This window comes from Mesocricetus auratus, unplaced genomic scaffold, assembly GCF_017639785.1.
Source record: "Mesocricetus auratus isolate SY011 unplaced genomic scaffold, BCM_Maur_2.0 Super-Scaffold_100006, whole genome shotgun sequence".
NCBI lineage: Eukaryota > Metazoa > Chordata > Mammalia > Rodentia > Cricetidae > Mesocricetus > Mesocricetus auratus.
Genome location: NW_024429190.1, coordinates 83,419,786 through 83,443,970, shown reverse-complemented (window position 1 = coordinate 83,443,970; position 24,185 = coordinate 83,419,786). Strand labels below are relative to the sequence as shown.

Genomic DNA, 24,185 nt, shown 5'->3' with positions numbered 1-24,185 from the left:
AGGGCCTAGGCCCTGCTCCAAATGATTTGACAGACTTTGAAGATCCCCCATAAAAGGCCTTACCCTACCTGGGGATCAGGAAGGAGATGGGGATAGGGGATCATTGGGGGTCAGGGGAGGAGGAGAGGGAACTGGGATTGACATGTAAAAGAGACTTGTTTCTAATTTAAATAAAAAATGGAAAAAATAACAAATGCAGTTCAATGCAAAATAGAATTAGTATATCTGAAGGAGACAACCTATAACCATTTATGTTAAATAAAGGATTACCACCAAGTAAAATCTCAAAAGCTTAGCTTCATTATCAGAGCAAATAAATTCATTTGAAACAGAAAATTTTTCTATTCTATCATCTTTCTTACCAACAACTATGATATTCTAAATTATCTTTTGTGTCCTGAGCTTGTTTTAAACACAAAATAAAAATGCAGCCCATCCTCTCTCCTTCCCTCCCTCTTCCTCTTCCCTTTCCCAACAAAAAAAAATTATTAAACAGATTCCAGAAAGAGTATACAAAGAAGGCATTCTTTTCAAATGAAGAATTTGTGATGTTTTTAACTGTTAAAAGGAATATTTATGAACAACTATTAGACACTATAAATGAAAATAAACACTGATAATTTTAGCATCACCTGACAGAAGGACTCTGCTTCGCATGCAAGGAAGTCTTGGACAATGTGAGGTCCTTGGTCACATGACTGGCAATGTTCACAGGGACATAGAGTCAAATTCTGGGGATCTGACCAATCAGACAGCATGGTGTGAGTCTGTGCACTGAAGGGTTCATGTTTCAGGATTCCCAATTCCTCAATGAAACCATTTTGCAATAAAGGACCAGTAGGCAGTGTTTGGGTCCTGGAGACAAAACCCCCAGGAAGGTACTGCTGCCGTGCCCATGAGTCAGTTCTGGCTCTCAGGAGACAGGATGATGCTGCTAAAGTGTATTGCTGAGAGAGTTTGTTTGGCTCCCAGACTTTCCCTTGGCTCCTCTCCTGCTGTGTGATACCTCTTGCTTCTTGTCCTAACTGAAGTAGAAGCAGACCCTTGTCAACACCATCCTCTTAGCTTTCCAGGTCTTCACAGCTATGAAGCCAAAATACAATAAATCTTTATTCTTTATAAATCATCCAGGCTCAGAAATTCTCTTATAGCAACAGAAAATAAAGTAAGACAGGAGCCAGTGTTAATCCCATCAGTCGAGAATAAGACCAAATAAATCAAATTTGAAGCAAGTTTTAATTAAATACTGGTCAGGTTTGATGGACTCTCCCCAAAATAGCCCAGAGTCACATTTTCAGGGGCTTGAATCAGGGGCAAGGATTATGTCTTGACATATTTCCTGCCCATATATCTCCCACCTTCATATGTTCAAGCACATGTGGTGCAGATGGGTAAAATAAAGTTGTTTAGGGGAGTGAAAACATGTGGCTTATTTTCTTCCACAAGCAATAGCCTACAGCATTTCATGAACTATCTGTCCTTGGCCAAAGGGCTTGTAGAACAGAGGTGTTTTCGTTTCATGGATCTGCTAGGCATAGTAACTAAAACTTAAAATGTAACTTTGACTCTCACCCCCCCCCACCCTTGAATTGTATCCTGAGTCAAATCCTTGAATCTGTGATGGGTACCTGTTTATACTGGGATCTAATAACCATCAGTTTAATGGTACCCAGACAGGAATTATCATTTAGTTGCAGCATTGATGATGTAACAGCCAAGAGCAGTTAGCAGAAGCAGAAGGGCCAAAGGCCCTGTAGTGGCTGACATTAGAGTTACTATCTAGAAGGAACCTGGGAGTGAAAATGGAGACCAGTTATTTACTTCATCTCAGGTTCCCTTTTTAAATTTTTTTAATATAGCCAGATTATTTCTAGTCACTCCTGAGTGGTTTATATAGAAACATTTTTCCTTAAATAATAACCTCTCTGTTTTATATAGAGCAGATTTAGTGCCCTATCATATTGTGGAACTAGTTCAGCCACTAGGTCTACCTATTGATAGATCTATGTCTATTTGTTTTAAGGAATACCGTTCCATGTATTCCAATAGGCACTATAGTAGCTATTTTGTTTTCTATGCCAAGGAGTGTCCTATTGATCTAACATTCCAGACTGTTGGGGGACAAAGAGTGACATGCTCTCTTCTGATTAAACCAGGACATTGTTGTCAGGGCCCAGGAAGGTCAGAATACCAGTCAAAGGCAAGGAGAGAATTCAGGGAATGAGGGATTCATTGGAAGTATGTGGTTCACTGACCCAGCTGAAGAGACAGGAAACAATCAAGTTGGCTGGACTGGCCCACATCAGCTTTCTGCAAGTCCAGGGCTCTTAGTCATTTGGAGCAGGTTGTAATCAGCAGCTGATGTTTGGACATGTCTGTCATCCAAGTGGAAATCTGCTAAGAAAGTTATAGACTAGGAACAGAAGTTAAAATTTATAAACTTGAAGGAAAATCTTACATTTGGAACTTTAAGACCCATGGCCGTAGTAGTTGAGGGAAGAGAGGAGACCCAAGGCCAGGAGAGAGAGATCCCATACTCAGGAAAAGACAGGTGGGGAAGCTTGGGCTATAGTTATCTGGAGACCTTTTGACGTGTGAAAGGTGGATCCAAGTCTTATGAGTCTCTAGACTCTCTTAAGCATACATGAATTTATTTTGGTTCATAAAAAGACATAAATGTTTTAGATATGTTAGCATTACCAATCTATACTGAAATCTACATTGGAGAAAGAGCAGGTAGCAGGTGTCTGTAAACAGATGGAGGAGACTCATGCCTTTGAGTCCTAGCAAAAAGCTGCAGATCTGGGTTAAAATACATGAGACAGAGAGACAGCTATGTATTGGACAGAGATGTCTTTAGTCCATTGTGAAGTATGTATAAGTGCATGTTTAGAAGACACCAAAGGAATTGTAAAATCTTGAGCTTATGACTGAACAGTAAATAGTCAGTACTCTATTAGCTTCATTGAAGGGGGAAAGAAATCTGAAACATTTCCAATTTTTATGTACCTTAAATTACTTATACATTTGCAACTTGCATTTATACAACTTAAACCATATCCTTAGCCTATCAGAGCTTACTTGAGCTTTCACAAATCCAGATCTTTATCTTTAGGACACTTAGATGCTCGGAATTTCTATAGACTGTCATTTTCTCAGACATTTATATACCTTAGAATATTTTCTTATACCCTTGTTACTTACAAGGATTTTAACCCTTTTTCTTTCAAAGCTAATAATTTACCATTGACATGAGCAGTTATTACTGAGAACAGTCATTGTAAAGCCGGTAAGGTTAGGCGGTATTCCAAGATTTCTCTCGCGGCCACGTGCTGTTTTACTGGCGGCCTGCTGACTCCGGCCACGTGCTCTTTCGCTGGCAGCCTGTTGATTTCGGCCTGAATTACTCCATTGGTAACAAATGTAACTACTTTATACAATGTCAACAGCTAACACTATGATGCAGGATGTTAAGAATTTTCTTGTTTTTTGTATGGATGGGATTTTAGAAAGGGTTGAGGACCTACCTGAAAGGTACTTCCTACCCACGATGGTGATTATTAGCTTCATAATCAATATAATTTTGTTAATGAAATGGCTCAAAAATAGGAATAAACTTATACAGGTCATATAGTCATCGCAGGATAGTTTTCAAATCTTAATACAAAGGATTCAGGAAGTGCAAAATTCATTGCAGGAGAGTAAGAAAGGGTTGGTAGATAATATTCAGGATATTAAAAATGATAATGTAGGTCTGACGAACAGGTTTAAAGAGACGGAACACAAAATTGAATTACTATCAGGAAAAATGTGTTCCACAGATAGAATTGAAAAATTGGAACATAATGTGGAAACATTTAACGAAAAACACGGTTCCATGTTTGATGATTTCACTAGCAAATTACAAAGACTGGAACATAAAATTGAAATGCTAGCAGAAAAGAATTGTTCCATGTCTGAGAGCAATGATAAACTAACTGATAGAATATCATTTGTAGAAGGCAGTTTACATGCTATTGAGGTACTTGCTAAGGGTAAGAATATTAGAAATTTGGAATCACATGTAAATAATGAATGTAAAAAAATGAAAGATTCCATGACGTCCTTAGAAAATTATTTGTCCCAAGAACTTCAAGAGCTCAGAGAAACAATGATGAATAGACTGCAGGATTTAGAAGACACTCAATCTGATACTTCAGAAACAGAAATACAGGCAACAGGTCAGGACAGGAGTTTCCCAAAGCTTCTCAAATGCCGGAATGATTTCCCTAAGGTTGATATGCGTTCCCCTATGGTTTTTCCAGTATCTGTAACAGAAAAACCAGCAACGAAAAAACAATCAAATGGTCCCATTGCTTATCACTGGGAGCCTATACAGATGAAGGATCTAAAAAATATTAAGGAGGCCATTGTCATGTATGGTCTTCATTCTCCCTTTGTCAGAGAGCTCCTAACCTCATGGGCTACTGTAAATAAAGTAACCCCAAAAGACTGGGCCCAATTAGCCTCTGCAGTGCTCGAAAATTCTTGTCAAATTCAATAGAGAGCTTTATGGAGGCAAGAAGCAAAAGCTATAGAAAATCAGGAATTACAGAATGGTCATGAAGTATCCCAAGACAAGATTCTTGGGGAGGGTACTTATGCTGACACGCAGGTTCAATCTGCATATGACGAGCACATGTTGTCTTTGTGCTGTACAGCTGCTTTAAATGCCTTGGATAAGGTTTGTGAAACAGGAGAGATAATGCAACCCTACACCAAGGTATTACAGGGCCCAAGGGAAAGGTTCACTGAATTTTTAGAGAGATTATCCAGAGCAGTAGAAGTACAGGTAGCGATTCCAGAATCCAGGCGTCTCCTTATAGAATCTCTTTGGCATATGAGAACGCGAATCCTCAATGCAGGCAGGTAATTTGGCCATTAAAAATAAGATCAGCGCCATTGGAGGAATGGGTCCTACATACAGCGAACCTGGAATGTAAAAGTCAGGATACAGGAGCTTGGGTAGGTGAAGCTATTTCTACAGGCTTGAGGAGGCACCATGATGCCAAATACCCTACCTGTGATGATATAGAGGCATGGGTAGGGAAGGCAATCTCAAAGAATTTAAATAGGCGTAAAGATGCAACATGCTTTAACTGTGGTAGAATAGGACATCTTAGTAGGAACTGTAGACAACGCATTCCTAGAAATAATGCTTTTACCAGGAATGCATCAAACAGAAGGCCTAAGCCTCCTGGTCTATGCAGGAGGTGTGGGAAGGGGCGCCATTGGACTGATGAATGCTTTTCCACAATAGACAAAGTAGATCTTTACAGCAGGGAAACGGGGTTCCGGGGCTCAATGGAGCCCCGAAAAGGAAGATTATCCGGTCATTCCCAGTGACAGTGGAGGACAGCCTCTCCCAGGACAATTAGAAGATCCACTGCTCATTGTAAATAATACGGCACTGGATAATACATTAGCTCCAATTACATCAGGAGGAGATACAAAACATATATTTTGGCAAACTTCTATACAATATCATAGACCCAAACTTCCAGTTAAGGTAAATAATAGGGTGATTTATGGATTACTGGACACCGGAAATGACGTCACTATCCTTAATCAGCAGTCCTGGCCACACAACTGGGCTTTAAAAGAGGTTAATGTTCAATTCTTAGGGATTGGAACCCTATCTGAAGTTAAACAGAGCGTTAGATGGATTGACTTTATTGGGCCAGAAGGACAGAGAGGAAGGTTAAAGCCATACGTTGCAGATATTGCTATAAACCTCTGGGGTCGTGATCTACTCCAGCAATGGAATACGCAGATTAAAATTCCTCCTGTATCAGCTAGGAATTATAGACAAGCTCTTAGTGGTAGTAAGAATATAGTAAGACAGTACAGAAAACAGATGCCAAATGTACAGGCTGTACAGAAGCAAGATGCTAGTGCCAAACCTACAGACCAACCGAAAGCTCTACCATTAAAATGGCTGACAGATGAACCCGTCTGAGTGGTTCAATGGCCTATGACATCTGAGAAGTTAGAGGCTTTGGAGAAGTTAGTTCAGGAACAGTTAGATGCTGGACATATTGAGGAATCAACTAGTGCATGGAATTCACCTGTTTTTGTTGTCAAGAAGAAGTCTGGTAAGTGGAGAATGGTTACGGATCTTAGAGCCATCAACAAGGTAATTCAACCTATGGGGTCTCTACAACCTGGGATGCCGTTACCTTCTCTAATTCCTAAGGATTGGCCAATTATAGTTATAGACTTAAAAGATTGTTTCTTCACCATACCGTTACAAGAAAACGACAGAGAAAATTTCACCTTCACGGTACCTACCTATAATAATTCCCGTCCAGTACAGAGATTCCAGTGGAAGGTACTACCTCAAGGTATGTTAAACAGTCCAACTTTGTGTCAATATTTTGTGAATAAACCTCTAGAAATAATTCGTAAAAAATTTCCACATTCGTTAATATATCATTATATGGATGACATATTATTCTCTGATTCAAATAAGGATACTTTGGAAAAGATGTTTGAGGCAGTAAAGGAAATTTTGCCTCTCTGGGGATTACAAATTGCCCCAGAAAAAATACAAAGAGGAGATTCTATTAACTATTTAGGTTATAAAATAGATGCTCAGAAAATTAGACCACAGAAAGTACAGATCAGAAGAGATCATTACCGGACTCTTAATGATCTTCAAAAACTATTAGGAGAAATCTCTCAATTACAGACGATTATTGGTGTAGAAGGGCATGATTTAAAACACCTGAAAATGGCTTTAAAAGGAGATAAAGACCTAAACAGCCCACGAGTACTATCAGCTGAGGCTGAAAAAGAATTAGAATGGGTAGAAAAGAGAATATTAGAAGCACATGTGGATCGTGTGGATCCAAATCTGGACTGTCTTCCAGTTATTTTACCATCTAGAGAATACCCCTCAGGAATATTAATGCAGAGGGAAGACATCATTCTAGAATGGGTATTTCTGCCACATAAACAAAATAAAAAATTGAAAACCTATATAGAAAAGGTCTCAGATTTGATATTAAAAGGTAAATTAAGGCTTCGTCAACTGACTGGGAAAGACCCAGCTGAAATTATTGTACCTTTAATGAATGAGGAAATTTCCTCCATATGGACGGATAATGAGTATTGGCAAATAGCTTGCAGTGACTTTTTGGGACGTATTAGTAATAACTATCCCAAAACAGAGAGAATCAAATTCATAAAGAAAACAATTTGGATTCTTCCACGTATCGTGAGGCAAACACCTATTTCTGGAGTTCTTACCTTCTACACGGATGCAAACAAATCAGGTAAAGCAGGGTATAAATCAGGAAAAATAAGTAAAGTAGTTCAAAGCCCTTACAACTCCGTACAAAAGGCAGAGATATATGCCATTCTCATGGTACTTAAAGACTTTACAGAGCCTCTCAATATAGTCACAGATTCTCAGTATGCAGAAAGAGTTGTCTTGCACATTGAGACTGCAGAATTTGTTCCTGATAATACAGAATTAACCTCATTGTTTTTACAATTGCAGGAAATCATCAGAAACAGGACTCATCCTATATATATAACACACATCAGATCCCATACAGGTCTGCCAGGTCCTCTGGCACAAGGCAATGATGAAATTGATCGTTTATTAGTAGGTAATGTGTTGGAAGCTTCAGAATTTCATAAGAAACACCATGTTAACAGCAAAGGTTTAAAGAAGGATTTTTCTATCACCTGGCAACAAGCCAAAGAAATAGTAAGAAATTGTCCCAGTTGCTCATTGTACAATCAAACTCCATTACCAGCAGGTTGTAATCCTAAAGGTGTTCACAGAAATGAACTTTTGCAAATGGATGTATTTCACTTCCCAGAATTTGGCAGTTTGAAATAGGTACACCATACTATAGACACGTACTCAGGCTTCCAATGGGCTACTGCCCTCAGCTCTGAAAAAGCTGACTCTGTTATTACACACCTCTTAGAGGTAATGGCTGTTATGGGTATACCTAAAACAATAAAAACTGACAATGGTCCAGCATATGTCTCCAGTAAATTGGAACAATTCTTCAAATATTATAATATAAAACATGTAACTGGTATACCTTACAATCCCACAGGACAAGCAATAATTGAAAGATCTAACTGAACCTTAAAAGAGATGCTTCATAAACAGCCAGGGAAAACAAAGACACCTAAACACAGGTTACACAATGCTTTACTAACGTTGAATTTTCTTAATGCTGATGAAAAAGGACAAACTGCAGCAGAAAGACACTGGACTACAGAGAAGACTTCTGAACTGAACCAACCGATGTATTTTAAGGATGTTATGACCTCAGTCTGGAAACCAGGATATGTGTTACGTTGGGGAAGGAGTTATGCTTTTGTTTCCACAGGAGAAGAAAAGGTTCGGGTTCCATCAAAATTAATTAAAATTCGATCAGAACAGAAAGCATCTCAGGAGGAGGAAGATAACAGCCCTTCTACAAATTCATAGTCCACCATGGGTAAAGTGACCTCCTAAAAGGAAAGAGAAGTGTTTTGTTTTTGTCTTCACAGGTAAACTCAGCAAGGAATACTGGACTTATGGATTCCTGTAGAAGAATGAATAGCTACCCTGGGGACCATCAAACAAACAGTAACTCACTGTGTGGTATCAAAGTCTAAATCTCTCTATATTGTTTTTTCATAGTACCCTTTTATCTTTATTTCTTCACATACCTCAGTCCCCATTCATTTAACTGATGCTGGCTTTGGAGTTGGATTGGCTCTCCTACTCTAAACTCAAGCATATTATTTAAATACGATTCAGAATTTCTGTATTATATCAAAGAGCCATTGATATAAGACAGAAGAAATAAAATGAGGGACTGTTATCTATGGATTTCTTTTTCTGAACAGTCTAATTTCCTCCAGGTTTTCCATCTTCCCTATTGTCACCTCTTTTGTATGCATACATATGAAAGTTAAAATATTTCTTTGTTAACATTAATGTTTGAGTTTTCCAGAGAACAAGGGATTTCCTGACAGCAATCTTCAACTGCTTCCGAAAGAGAATGAGGATCCACTTCCTTGACTTCACCTGATTCGACTGGAGGCTTCTGAATTGCCCCACATCATTGACTCCACCTGACAAGCACTATCCTGAAACTGGCTTGAAACTACATCACTCTACACATCTCCGGACCAAGAAACTGAAACAGCACATCTTCTACAATCTGACCAGAGCTTCAAGATAAGAGCTTCAATCAACACTAGAACCCTAGTCAGGAACTTCAATCAAGCATCTCCTGCCATACTGAGACTGTCTGATCTACTGAGATTTTGTTATACTAACATTTTCTTTTCACAGGTCCCCATGAGATTATCATCGTCTCATCTCAGCAGGAAGTAGTTTTGAGAATTCCACGCCCCCTCTCCCTACTATTGATATTATAAGATAGTTTACACCTGTTAGTGTTAGTTTTCAATTATTTTAGAGTTGGGATTGGAAGGAGGTGTTCATATTTGGGTGTTTCTTTCAGATAAGTTTAGGTTTAGATAGAAGTTTGATACATTTTGTTCATGGACACAAGTTAGTTGTCCTTTTTTAGACTAAAAGGGGAATTGTAGGAGGAAGTCTGATGCAGTCATTAAACATGTGACTTATTAGAGGCGCATACAGATAAGGTAATAAAAGGGCAGTTTACCACACCGCTAACCACACCCACTTTAGGCAGGACTAAAGACGTATACGGCTGGACGTAAAGACGTATACGTACGTAGGCGGAACTACGTCACTAGCCAGGCCCACTTTTGGGCCTGGCTAGGGGCGTTACGGGGGAAGGCATAAAAGACAGCACACAGGAAGTCTCGGTCTCTTTTTCCTGGAGTTCGGCTTCCGGTCCGGCCGCTAGCTGAGAACTGTTTGGCTCCTCTGGGTTTGGTATCTTGTGAGTAATTTTCTACATTAAATACTTAGCTTTACTGTCAGTAATTGTGTGTCGCGTATCGTTACAGCGTCCGTTTAGCCTACACTCACCCCAGTTTATTTTGTTAGAAATAGATGAGAACCAGGGAAGTGATAAAAGTTGGAAAAACCTATCAGGGCCATTCGTGTGAAACAAATGAGATAAAGTGGTTGAATAAAAAGATGGACAGTGGAGGAGCGTGGAGCAGTGAACAGCACAAACACAAACACATGGTAGACACAGCTAACTCACCTGTCTCCCCTAACCCCCGAGCAGAACCCTGACTCTTCAGGGCCCATTGTTTTAAGGACTAATTCCAGGTTGGTGAAAACAAATAGTGGCAATCCCATTATCCTTGGCCATTGTCTACAAATAGTCATGTGACCAAGATCTGACCAGTGAGAGCCAGGGGAAAATCTGAAATGACTTCTGGGAAAATGGTCTCTTAAAGAAAGCATTTCTGTCTTACACAAGGGAGGTGGGATATATACCCTTAGAAGATGCTTATGAAAATCCACAGCCCAGACACCTTGTTAAGAAAGCAAAAAGTGTCTGTGATGGTTAAAATTTGTGTCCAACTTAGTAGGATACAGTATAGCTTGGGAGACAAGGCTCTAGGCCCTCTGTTAACTAAGATGGAAAGACACACCCTGAATTCGAACAAGTGAGCTGCTGGCACCTGACACTGGGTCACAGCTACAGTGGCCTGCTGGGATCAAGTGAGCTGCTGTCACCTGGCACTGAGTCACAGCTACAGTGGCCTGCTGGGGACAGTGAGCTGCTGGCACCTGACACTGGGTCACAGCTACAGTGGCCTGCTGGGATCAAGTGAGCTGCTGGCACCTGGCACTGGGTCACAGGCTTCAGTGGCCTGCTGGGGACAGTGATATGTTGTCACCTGACGCTGGGTCACAGGCTGCAGTGGCCTGCTGGGGACAGTGAGCTGCTGGCACCTGACACTGGGTCACAGGCTTCAGTGGCCTGCTGGGGACAGTGAGATGCTGTCACCTGGCACTGGGTCACAGGCTTCAGTGGCCTGCTGGGGATAGTGAGCTGCTGGCACCTGACACTGGGTCACATCTACCCTAACCCTAACCCTAACCCTAACCGTAACCCTAACCCTAACCCTAACCCTAACGACACTAAATATGTTATGTGTGTATGAAGAAGTGCCTAGCTAAATTAAAAATGTCAATAATTGCTTACAGCAATCACCATAACTAATACTGCAGCCCTTAATCTCATAATAATGTTATAGAGTATTGTCCTTCCATTTCACAGACAGAACAACAGGGAGTGGAACAGTCTAGCTTACCCAATTCCATCAACCTGTGAATGGCAGGCATACCATAACCAGTATCATGTCTCTCAGCCTGAGAGCCACACTCAGTGCCCAGTTGAGTGACTGCCATGCACTAGACACATTGAACACATGATATCTAACTTGTACTAAGGCACAGGAAAGGCACATTTAAAGAAGAGGAAATGTCCTATGAGAAGACAAGGGTTCCAAAGCCTGAAAATGTAAGACAGAACTAGAATTTATAGCCATAGAAGTTGATTCTGCTTTGGGGACCAACAAGTGACTTTCCAAGACTTTGTGCCTGGGTTCGCTTTAAACAAACCAAGCACCATTTTCTTTGATTCCTGGGCACTGTGCTATTAGTATTATTCCTCTGTTAACCAACATAGAGCTCAGGACTGAAAGCAAGAACCTGAGCCCCAGATCGCTGTAGATAAAATTCTCTAAAGGCTCCAGTTGACCAGTGAACTTCTACTTTCTTCACTCTCCCTGGAGAACTTCATTCCTCCTCCCTTCCTTTCCGGAAGCCAATGCCCAGAGTGTGTGTGAATGACTCACCAAAACGTTGTAAAAATGAACAGATCTTCCTGAGGCTGTCAGCCAACACTGAGAAACTTGGTACAGACAGTCAACCAAACGGAACTCAATTCATCTATATTAGGATTGCGGGGATGAGTCAACTCCAAGGAGCCTCAACCATTTTTTTCAATTAATCCAAATAATGCAAAGCAAGTGCTCTTAAAACCACTAAAATTCAATGAGGTGCCCACATACTCCAATAAAAATTCTGCCTCCTTCCTCCCACCTGGTTTTTCCTTATTCACAGATGGGAGCCCTAAGGTAGCCTTTGACCAGACTGCTTCCCCTCTTCTGTGGGCACAGAATCTCACAGTCATCAACACTATAAATCTGTTAGTTCAGGGCTCCTCTGAACACCACTCCAGGTAAAGAAAACCAGAGTTAGGCATCATGACAAAGGATGAAGACATCCTGAATAAATATGTGGGATTCCAGATCATTCCTAAACATTTTGTACAGGTATTCATTCCATTTCAGTAGTGCTAACATGGAGGTCATGTGCACAAACCCTAAAGTCAGGCAGAAATGAGTTCAAATTCTGGCCCTGCCACTTGTTAGATCTGCACACAGCCACTCTTCTCTCAAACATTTTTGCCTCATTTTTTATCTACAAAATAAAATTGACCTCAGTTCCTAGTTCTTAGGTAGTTGGTTAATATCTAATATATGCTAAGTGCTTGATAAATATTATGTAGCATCTTTATTTTCATCCTAGTGTTGGTCATCAATCTTAGGGTTATAAGCAAAAGATGCCCAGTATAAATATGTGTAATAAAAAAAGATATAAAATAAAATAATAAAATGAAAATTGAGGGCACACATAATCTAGCTGACCCAGAATCAGAACCCAATTACCGACAATTTTCCCATGGAATGAGAATTTCCCTTTTCCAGCTGTTCAGAACAATTGGGTATATCATATAGAGAATCTCACCTTCCCATTTCACTACTAGTGCCTGTGGCTCTTGCTAAGCTTAGGCCTTAACCTTATCCCAACTCAGAAAAATAGAGCACAAACCTTTGGGTCCCTATGGTCTGAGAAGAAAAGTAGTATGATTCCTCAGAATTATCCTCAGCTAACTTCATTAGAACCAAGAGGAATGACAAAGGAGTAACTCTAAGCCCCCAGGATTTAATACCGACTTATTATGTGAAGCACATCCATGTTTGCTAATGTCCATTATGTAAAAGTCAGACATTTGGGCTGAGGAGATAGCTCAATGAGTAAGGTGCTCACTGTGTAAGTGTGAGGACCTGGACCTGAGTTCAGTTCCCCAGAACTTACATTGAAGCTGGGCATGGCAGTGCTTGTCTACATTCCCAGTGCTCCTCAGTATGCTTCGAGATGGAGACAGAATTCCCTCACTGGCCGGGTAGCCTGAGGCACGCTGCACTGAGCAGCTAAAAACACCCTGTCTCTGACAAAGTGGAAGGTAAGAACCTGCATAGCACCTCTAACCTCCACACACTGTGGTACCTGTGTAATTGCACACACACACACACACACACACACACACACACACACACACACACACACCAAGCATAACCACACGACAAGATTTAAAAAAAGACATCAGATATTTTTGAAGGTGGGGCCACTTCTTCCATAAGCCACCCTGCATTTTAATTCATTTTCAATACAGCCAGTCAAGTGACAGGTCTATCTGTAAGGTATGACTGGCCCCACACAGTATGGCATTTAGAGTCATTGATGATATAGTAAGACCCAGAGAGACAGCTTCTATGCACGTTATTAATGAATCATCAATCCTAAGAACTAGACCTCTTCATTTCACAGACAAGGAAACAGACTCAGAAAATTGCATCGAATATGAAATCTCTAGGGGTATGAGTGTAGCCCAGTTGTGTTTCTAAGCCACATTTTTCTAGTTTCAAAGACCATGCTGTTCCTATAATGGGGCTGTCACCTTTCTCGGAGGAGCTCTGAGTAACTTCCTCTTTTTTTCTTTTGCTGCTTTTTCAATGTTTGAAATGCTTTGTGGAGAAGGTGGAACAGTCCTGAATGACTCGGACAGGCTCTACAGATGCATGAGCCTTTTGTAACAACACTGAGTACAGGCTGAAAAGCAATTTCATAATAGCTGAGGCTTGCCACATCCAACAGCTGCTCTCTTCAAACAAATGTCTCACTCCTTCTCCACTCAAGGGGAAACTCTTTCAGCCATTTTGAGTCAGCAAGTATATGAAAGCAGACTCAGGCTGTTCCACAATGAACCCATATGATCGCCTTTTTTCTCTGTGGAAATCCCCTCTTGTACTCTGCCGGAAGGAGGTTGCAGTACTGCAGTTGTTGAGAGACTTTATAGTCATTTATTTTTATTTTAGTCTATAAACCCAATGCTTCTAGGCATTTGGGGATAATCTTGGACAATTTTACAGATTAGAGGAACTCCTACTCTAGGGCTGTCTGTCATGAATCTAGTTTCTAAGAGACAACTACAAATCCTGAGAGATCTCAAAAATTGCTCTTATTGTGAGCATCCAAGTGAGACCACTTCTTGTGGATATCCTCAGCATGGGTGTGAGATCTGAAGCTCAGTTTCTTCCTCCCAGAACTGAGGAATATTCCAGAAAGTATCATGTCCCAGTTCTCACTTAGTAGAGTCAGCAGAAGGGCTGGACAGGGCTGTCCTAATGGTAGCCTTGATCACTTTCTTCCCAGTATCATTCAGTGGGGAAAGAATTGGCCCCAGCTGAGTCTACACATAGAAACTTGGGTTATTAAATTATTCCTTAAGCAAAACAGAAAATTTCAGAGCTATGGTGGCAACTGCATATAATCTCAGCACCTGAGAGGATTGTGAATTCTAGGTCAGTGTGGGCTACATAGCAAGTTCGATATCAAAATTCGACACACAGTACAAAAATCTAAAAGATAACAACTACAAACGTCAATTTTTTATTTTATTTGAATTCTTTTGTATAGATATTTTGCCTTCTTTGGGTCTAGTGTCTTTTTTTCTTTTTGGCTCATACTACATATATTTCTTTCACACTCTCAAAAGACATGTTATGAAATATAAAGACACTTATGAACACAGAAACATGCATGCTCGAGACAGTCTGTGGATCAGTAGTTAGCTAGTCCACGAAGTTAGAACTACAAGCTAATGTAAAACATAAGTCTCCAGGCTTTTCTCCTAAGCCTACAGTCAACAAGAGGAGTGACAATAATTTAAAGTTTCCATTCTTGGGCTGGAGTGATGACTTGGCTGCAAAGGAGTACTGGTTGCTTTTGCAGAGGATTGGTCTCTAGCACAAATGTGTCAGCTCAAAACTATTTGTGCCTGTAGTTCCATGGGATCCAGTACCCTCTTCTGACCTCTCAGGGCACAAGTCATGCATTTGGTGAACATACATGGTGCACAGGTAAAAACACTCATAAACCAGCAAAAAATAAATGTAAACAAAAATCTTATTTCTCCCCATTCTTTCCTTACCTTAAAGCAGCCAATGAAAGGCAGAAACTGACTCTTTAACATGTTGGTGTGCAGTGTTAAGTCCTGTCAAGTCCTTCAGGTGTGAAGTTGCTACTGGTGCTGCTGGAATAAATGAGAAGTGTTTAGCTTTTAGCCCTTTTATAGGCAGTTCTGAGACAAAGATTAGCATTGAATATAGTGATCTGAACTCAGTAAGCAGCAAAGAAGAGCCAGAGTGAGATACAGCCATGGAGACAGCCAACATGGCTGTCATCCACAATCAGGCAGCCATGTGGGCAGCCACAGCACATTTCCCAGTGATACTAGGAGGCGCTGCAGATCCTTCTCCCAACCTCCACTCACTGAGCTGCTCTTAAGCCTGTGTGTCCTCTCTGTGAGCCTGTCTCACTGCTTTGGTTGCAGAAAACCCTCAGGGTTGCAAGGGTTTGGTTCAGCTACAATGGAGCAGTGCACACAAGGTATGTCTACATATATACTGTAGTAAAGTGTCCCCTGGTGACCCAATCTCGACCATACCCCGTGTTCCCATCTGTATAATACTCTGCCTTCAAGTGCAGGCTGAACCAAATGAACTTCTTAGGATAGAGTGTGGCAGAGAAATTGGATGTCTTTTCTAGGATTACATTTCTGTCATAAAAGCTGGCTGTCCTATGAGCAGTAGGAGATAGCTCCTGGTAAGTGGTGGATGTTCACACACTGTAAATATATGAGCCACCATCACCACCATCCCATTAACCCTATGAATGAGCTTGAGTGTGGCTCTATCAGCTTCAGTTCAGCTCTGTGATGACTGCAGCTCAGAGACATGGCTGGACTCTAGTCTGCAGCTACCCTCAGCCAAGGGTGGCTGGCAAGATCATGTCCATATTCTTGACCTATAGAAACTGGGATGTCTATACATGTATACATATATATCACACACATGTATCATACATGTACACACATATCTTTATAGATGCTTGCTATAGTTTGCTTTAAGACAACATTCATTCAAGCTATAGGTGGCTAAAGATGCTATGATAGGAAATAACAGATGTTTAAATAGGAATGGAAAAATTCACCACCATCTCAGACACAAGGAACAGCTTGCTTTTCAACAGACTTTCTTCTTAATTTTTAATTAATTATTTGAGAATTGCATACAGTTAATTTTGGTTTTACTAATCCCTTCCCCTAACTCCCTCCAAGATCCACATCCTTTTCCTACCCATTCAACTTTGTTTTTGTTTGTTTGTTTTGTTTTTGCTTTTCTATCCATCAATTCTAATTTGTACTGCCTATATATTCTTAGATATGTGGTAATGTCAAGTTATCAGGAGCAATATGGTTAGAGAAAACTGATTTTCCCTTTCCCAGTACTAACAATTGTGGATAGCACCTCAGCTATGGGTGTACTTCATGGTCACCTCCTTTCTATGTTGGAGTTAGGTCTGGACTGAGCTTGCACTGGTCTTCTGCATGTCATTGCAACTTCTGTGAACTCATTTGTATAGCTCCCTATTGTGTCTATAGGACACTGTTTTCTTGGATTCATTGGCTGATTCTGACTTAAAGTCTTTCTACTCCCCCTTCTGCAATGGAGAAAGAATGCAGGAGAAGGATGGGTTCTGACAGTGATTTCTCATTTAGGAATGTGCATTGCTGCAGTCTCTTTCTCTGCACGCTGGCCAATTGTGGGTCTCTGTGTTAGTTACCACAAATAGAAGCTTCTCTGCTGAGGTTTGAGAGATGCATTCAACTTCTCTATTCACAATAGCCAGGTAACACAAACAGCCTATGTGTCCATCAGTTGATGAGTAGATAATGAAAATATGGCATACTTATACAATGGAATCTAATTTCACTCTTTTATTCCAGATTTATACTTTATTGTACAAATTTAGTATTACACGATGAGAGGACATCAGCTTCTTCAGGCATGGGACTTAACAGATGAGGGCAGTCATTTCAAAGTCTATTTATGTTGCTTTCAAAGCTGGAGAAGTTTTTAGGTTTTAACTTGAAGTATAAGACCAACAAAGCATTGCCTCTCAATGTGGCCAGTACACAATTCATGCTACCTGTGAAAGCATAAGAGTTGAAAGGTTTTTCAATACTGATGAACTAGAATTAGCCATCACTTTCTGGACCAGTCAAGACTTCAGTCTTTGTCCAAATCGCACTATAATGTAGCTCTCATGAAAAGCAAAACCATAAAATTCGAAGTCAATGAATAGTATAAAAAAATCATTCTAAGTGAGGCAACCCAAACCTAGAAACACAAACATCAGCTTTCTCTCATTTGTGGATGTTAGTTTTATATCTCAGACATGTGTGTTTCAGTCTAGACATCCAAAAGAGGCCAGGAGATTTCCCAGGTTTCCTAGTTCCACCTACAACCAAAGGAACTTTCCCGTGGCCTTTGCTTATAGCAGCTCAGCGTCCTTCTGCTTCCCTTTGTTTCTTTTTGACAGCCTTGTCTTCCAGCTCATCTCTTCGGCACAGATCAGCATGGTAGCAGAGGCCCATAGACATAGAACTGACTAAGGATGTGGTAGTAAAAGACATATACACTCTTATAATGTGTGTGTGTGTGTGTGTGTGTGTGTGTGTGTGTGTGTGTGTCTTAAGATGCTATTTGGGTAAGATCCATGTATTAACAGGAGTGTATTTATTTAATTTTGACTTCTTGTTTTAAGATAGGCTCACCCAGGCTCACCTAAAACTTACTCTTCAATCAAGGCTACCCTTGAACTCCTGATCCTCCTAATTCCACTTCCCAAGTACCAAGACTAGGTAGAGATGCCACACCTGATGACCAGCATTATATTACTAGTATAGCTAAACATTAAGACCAGAAGTTTGTAATGAATAGGAAAGAAAATTGACTTGACTTTACTGTCAAGGAGCACTGCCAATAGTGAACATTATGTTTATTTTTAAGCATGCACACCATAATATAGATAATAATACATATTATGATTATAATATATACAATCTACAAACAACAAATAAGAGCAAACTTATAATATTTGTCTTTCTGAGACTGGTGTTACTCACTTAATTTGTCTCCAGTTACATCCATTTTCCTAAAAAAATTTACTGCCTGTGATTTCCAAGTAACTTTCAGAACAGTGACTCACTTATTTGGCACAGTTACAGAAGGTGTAATTTGAACAAATATATTTAAACAGAGGTGTGTTACAGTCAAATGAGAATCAATTAACTTTGCACAATTGATTCCTGACTCCTAGGTTTATTGTGTTTGCCAAAGCTATTGACTGAAACGCTGAGCTCTGCTTCTTTTATTCCTGAAGTAACTAAAGTTATCAAAATGTCTGTTAAATGGCATAGAGTCTGAGTATATTTGGCTCCGAAATACCATTTCAAAATTATAAACTAAGAACCACAGGGAATTATGTATATGTAGGTATTTGTGTGCAGGTATGCCTCATATGCACACAGAGGTCAGAGGACAACCTTGGGTGTTACTTATCAGGTACCTTACAACATTTTACTTGAGATGGAGTCTCTCATTTGTTTTAAACTTCTCCCACAGGCTAGATAGCTGGTTAGCAAGCTCCCAGGGAACTACTTGTCTCTGCATTTCATCCTGCTTTCATTGAAATAAGCAAACACACACAGCTTTGTGTGCACGTTCTGGAGAACAGATATCCCAAGCCCCAGTATTTGTTTCCTAACTGAGTACATGGCCTTCAGAGAGTCTCACACTTGATGCAAGCTCTACCACTCTCCCTTGCCCTCAAAGATCATACTTCATAAGCCCAGTTATTTTGTTATGGAATGTGCTCACTTTGAGGATTTCCTCTTCACTGTGATAAGGAAGAGATCCACAGTTTCAGGGTTGGAGGGTGGTCAAGCATCTTGATCCTTGACAGAAGAGACTAACAACAGTATGTTAGTCCATGTACTTACCAGCCACAGGGGCACAAAGAGGGTTACTGTTAGAGGCCCAAGAAGGCAGAGTCTGCGCTATGACTGTTATCTTTGTGTAAGTGTAGATTGGTTTGTCTGAATACTTATAATGTTTATTAAGAAGATGAAACCAAATACCCAAGAATAGTTATAAATTATAGCTAGTTCATTTTCTGAAAAAGTTTAACTAAAGGATACTTGTGTACAGAGGAGAGTAGGGAGGCTAATTAAGGTGAAACTCTCCTGTTTTTCACATCCTTGGGAAATGTTTGTCCAAGGACCCCAGGATTCTCTCTTCAGAGTTATTCTTGAAATGTTAATGTGATAGCTATAGATGGTAACTAGAGAAGGAATAAAATAATCTACATACCCTTTAGTCAAAGATTGGCCCAATAGTTACAAAATGATATACACATACTGCTTATACAAATTCTGTGCCAGAATCCCCTTCCAGTGTAGCAAATATGCTTTCTTGATTCTTAGTTTCACACAAGAACTCCAAAGTCATCAAGTCATAAAGAATATTAAAAGATATAACTCGCTGGAGCCCAAGTCCTTAATTACTGCACCAAAGGAAGCAATGAAAGGACTTGGCTTGCCATAGTGTTCCAGGAAACCTCTCTATTGTCTATTGTACACCACTACTCTTCTGACAGTAAGACAGCATAGCATCCAAAACTAATTAAGAAAATGAAGAATTTAAAAGCAATATTGCAGAAGACTATACTTAATAGGAAAAAAAGGTATGGTGCATTTCTTTTAGCAGGTCTCCCTCCATAGTACATCTCATAAGATAAAAGGGAGGAGTTTCAGTAACGCTTCAAGAACAGATGTCCTTAATTGGGATGGAACACACATTGATTATATGGTCAAGGAAACAGGGACCCAGAGGAGTATTGTATGTTAATTTTCAGCTCGAAAAGGTTTCTGTCCTTCAGGACACTGGGCAGAAGAGTAGGAGGAACACAGTGTTAGTGTTGGTGTGCTTTAGTCTGAGTTCTGGTTGGTCTCTACTTGCCAAATGTATTGCAGTAAGTGATTTTCAATGTCCCAGCCTTGGTTTTCCATTATGTATGAAAGGTTTCACAAAGTAATATTAAATATCTTGCCTATATTCACATACCTGCCTATATTCTTACTGTCATTCAGCTAAAATATCTAAAACAAACATAGTTGACTTATAGCTGTTGCCTGGACTCACTATACAGTTTCTCACTTAGGAGCACTCCTAACATAAATAAATATGTTATAACTCCCTATCCATGAATCCACAGATAAAGACATATCACCAGAAAGGCATGCTGGCAATACATTAGAACATGGAATAGCAATTGTTTCTCTCGTAACCCTGACACTCTATTCCCCATGTCTTTGAAGATCAATCACAGAGTGGTATAATGAATATTTATTTGATTTGAATTCTTTTGAGTCTAATTGTTTCTAGAACTAGGAAGCAAAGACAGATGATACGCTGATGGATAGGTAGTCAGATTGCAATGGATCTGGAATTACAGAAAGAGAACTGGTGGACATTGAGTTGAATTTAACATAGGGTGGCCAGGAAATACTCTCGTGAGAATGTGACATTTAAACAAAGATATGAAAAACTGAAGAGATAAGGAGTGTTCTAGGCTTAGGCAGTAGTTAGTGCAAAGGCCCTGGGTAAGAAACCAAGCTGTGATGTTGGCTAAGGAAGAGCAAGGACATCTATGCGGTCGAGGGAAAGGGACAGAGATGGGGACAGAAAAAGACCACAGAATGCCAAGAGCACACTGTGAGGGGGGTGCTAGGAAGGTCTACAGGTACACTGTGAGGGCTCAGCAGGATTGTGTGAAGACTCTGGCTCCTGTGCTAAATGAGAAAGGAAGGTTGTGACAGAGTAGCATTGTCTGTGTATGTGTTGAAGGATCACTCTGATTGCAAAGAAGTAAGAAAGAGCAGGCACAGGGATGGGTGACCTGGGTAATGAAGAATGGTTCCTCAGCAAGATGAAGATGAATTCCAGGCTCCTATGCTAATTCGCTGCAGCCTAATGTCAAACTACCATGACTTATGTCCCCTTAACTTCACTCACAGCCAAGGAAAGGACACTCGTTTATTTGAAGTATGGAGACACGGAAGCAGTCCCTGCCACCCCCTCACTCTAGTCCTCCACTGAGGTGTTTGGGACTGCTTGGAGTCCTGGGTATTTTTCCACTCGTGGATGTGGTGAGAAAAACTCCCCAAGGATGACTCAACTGCTCTGGTCTCCTGCCAAATTCATGTTCAAGAGGGAACTGAAGGAGGCTCAGTGGGGATGGGGGTGGGTGAAGGTGAGCCTCCAGTAGTGGGTCCTCTGCTCTGAGCTTCCATCTGTATCAACCAGCCCCATCATAACACCCACATCCTGCAGTAGAGAAGGGAATTGCCACCAGGGGCTCTTGACAACGACAGGATGCTCCAGGTTCACTTTTCAGAGTGGCAGGTTCTGCCTGACTGCTCTGGAAGATCTTACAGCCTTTCTTTGCCTGGCTTTCTCCTGAGACTCTGGTGAAGAAAGAGGTTTATAGCAGAAGCCAGTTAACACTCCTAAGTGAAAACACTGTTATGGCGAGGAAATGGCAGAACATGGTGCTGGATGTGTTATTCATCCTGTACAAAGTTGTGTTTATGTGCAACAAAGTTGGAGGCAGGAGCCAGCTAGGATGTTACACTCAAAACATAGAATGGTGTTTTCTTCAGTTAAATAATTTTTTTTTACTGTGTATGGTGTGTGTACATGTATATGTGGTGCATGTGTGTGTATGTGTGTGCTGTATGTATATGGTGTGTGTGGTCTGTATGTGTGTATGTGGTGTGTGTGTATGTGTTTGTGATGTGTGTGTATATGCTTGCACATGTAGAAGGCACTTGACAACAGGTGTCTGTCCTCATTTTCCAGCTTGTTTGAGACAGAATAACTTGTTGTCAGCGCTGTGTGCACCTTGCTATCTGGTCAGCATACGTCCTGGGGTTTTCTTTTTTGCCTCCATCTCATTGTTGGATGGCTGTGATTACAGATGTCGGCTGTGCCTGCTGTGCATGGCTTCTGGGATTTCACACTTAGGTACCCACACTTGCACTGCGCTTACCACTGATGCAGCCCTTCGGCCAGAATGCTTTCCTTTATTTCCTAGGAAAGAAAAACCAGCATGATGCCTGCCTAAGCAAGTTTGTGTGTTCGTCTTGACATGTATTTTACCATCTTATCTCAACCTTCCAGTGCATACAGCTGCTGTAGAAACACAGTGGGTCCCCCAGATTAAGATCATCTGCCTGGAAGTTACAGGAAATACAGAATCCCCCTGGCTGTGACATCCCACCGTCGCTGTTAACTTCCAGGATTCTGAGCTACACTCTTCTAACATTCAGAGTAAAGAATGATTTTTCTCCCCAAATGGGAACAATGTTTCTGTATTTATAAATCAAAGAGAGGCAGACACATCTGCTCATATTTATACCAGTTCTGCTTCGACTGCAAAATTACATATGCTATTTTGATGAAACTTTATCTTAATTTCATTACCAGTCTGAGTAATCATGTGATAATTGCCTGATATCCAAGTAACCAGGCAAAAGTGGTATTTCGCCTTTTTGTTTTGTTTCTCATTTTAGACTCACAATTGCAACAAAATATTGTGTGGATCTTTACCTTTCCTAAATTAAAGACAAAATAATATATTTACAGGATATTCTAGTGTCTGTGCTAGGAGCAAATGATGGTTGACTTTACCTTAAAGGAGTGCCCATTGATTGTCAGTAATGGGAGACTGACAAGGCCAGGCAGAAGGGCTGGGGGTTAGTTCCACTCTATCTGATAAGCCTGAGGCCCTGGGTTCCATTCCAAGCAATGTATACAACACAAACACACCCCCCACCCCACACGCACAAACACACACACACACACCAAAAACACACAAAAATAGAAAACATCTATTAGTTGAGTTGAGGAAATACATCATAGGAGAGACAGCTGTCGAACTTCTACTATACCAGGTGTGTTAGCAGCCAGTTGCACCTCTGACTAGTTAGCTGCACTGCTTTAGGCAAAAGAGCACATTCCCTTTATGGACCTATTCCCTTTATGGAGTTGCCAGCTGTGTTTCATACCAGTAACTTTGATCTCTCAACAATTATCACCATTCCAGGAGGGGCTTGCCCTTCACTTGGGCTGCTCCTACTTGTTGGAAGATCACATTTGATAGGTTTGCGTTGGCTTGGAATATATATTGGTTGGAACACTTCCAGTAGACTCCTGTTGCTTGAGTATTGCTTTTAGTCTTATGTGTGCTAGATAATGTCAATACCCTTTGTCTGAATATTCCCTTGCAAACATACCTGGGAATGTTCAGGTAAGCCTCAGTATACCACGGTCAGTAGTCTATGATGCTCTTTCAATACACCTCTTTCAGTCTCTTTCTCAACAGACTAGGAGGAGGAGACCAGCTTAGACAGACGGAAGAAGGAAAAGAAAAGGCTGATAGTGTCCAGATAATGGTTTATTCTCTGGAAGCATGGTCTTTAAATCCCCCTCAGAGAATTAGTACCGTTAGGATAATATATCAACGCACAAGATTCCTAGCAGCTGCTCTAGCACCTACATAGATTGAGTTATCTGCGAGCAAAGCACCCAGGTTAGAGAGATAACTACCAATCACTACTAACCATAATGCCAGCGGATAGTCATCCAGCCATTGCTGGGTTGGGTAGTGAGCCAACCCTTTCCGGAATCATCTCACTGGCTTTCTGCAATAATACAATGAGGTAAGTGTTTTCATTATTCCTATTTTATGGAAGACTACAACAGACTTAAGTAACTTGTCTGAGATTCAAAGAACAAGGAAATGGTGACCCGGGGTCCATATGCATCAAGCTCCGAATCTCACATGCATTTGTTGTGCCTTACAAATTCCTGACGCTGCTTCCATCAGTGCAAAAGCAATGAGCAAATCCAGAAAG

At 40.6% G+C, this 24,185-nt stretch overlaps 2 long non-coding RNA genes across 2 annotated transcripts in view; one reads left to right on the top strand and one right to left on the bottom strand.

Annotated features, from left to right (window-relative positions):
- Positions 1–24,185, bottom strand: part of LOC121140712 — an 81,426-nt gene that overhangs the window by 56,902 nt on the left and 339 nt on the right. The window contains exon 2 of the long non-coding RNA XR_005877633.1: positions 15,294–15,395. This is a non-coding gene — a long non-coding RNA (uncharacterized LOC121140712). The remainder of the gene's footprint in view (positions 1–15,293; positions 15,396–24,185) is intronic.
- Positions 23,923–24,185, top strand: part of LOC110342061 — a 40,879-nt gene continuing 40,616 nt past the window's right edge. The window contains exon 1 of the long non-coding RNA XR_002384052.2: positions 23,923–23,990. This is a non-coding gene — a long non-coding RNA (uncharacterized LOC110342061). The remainder of the gene's footprint in view (positions 23,991–24,185) is intronic.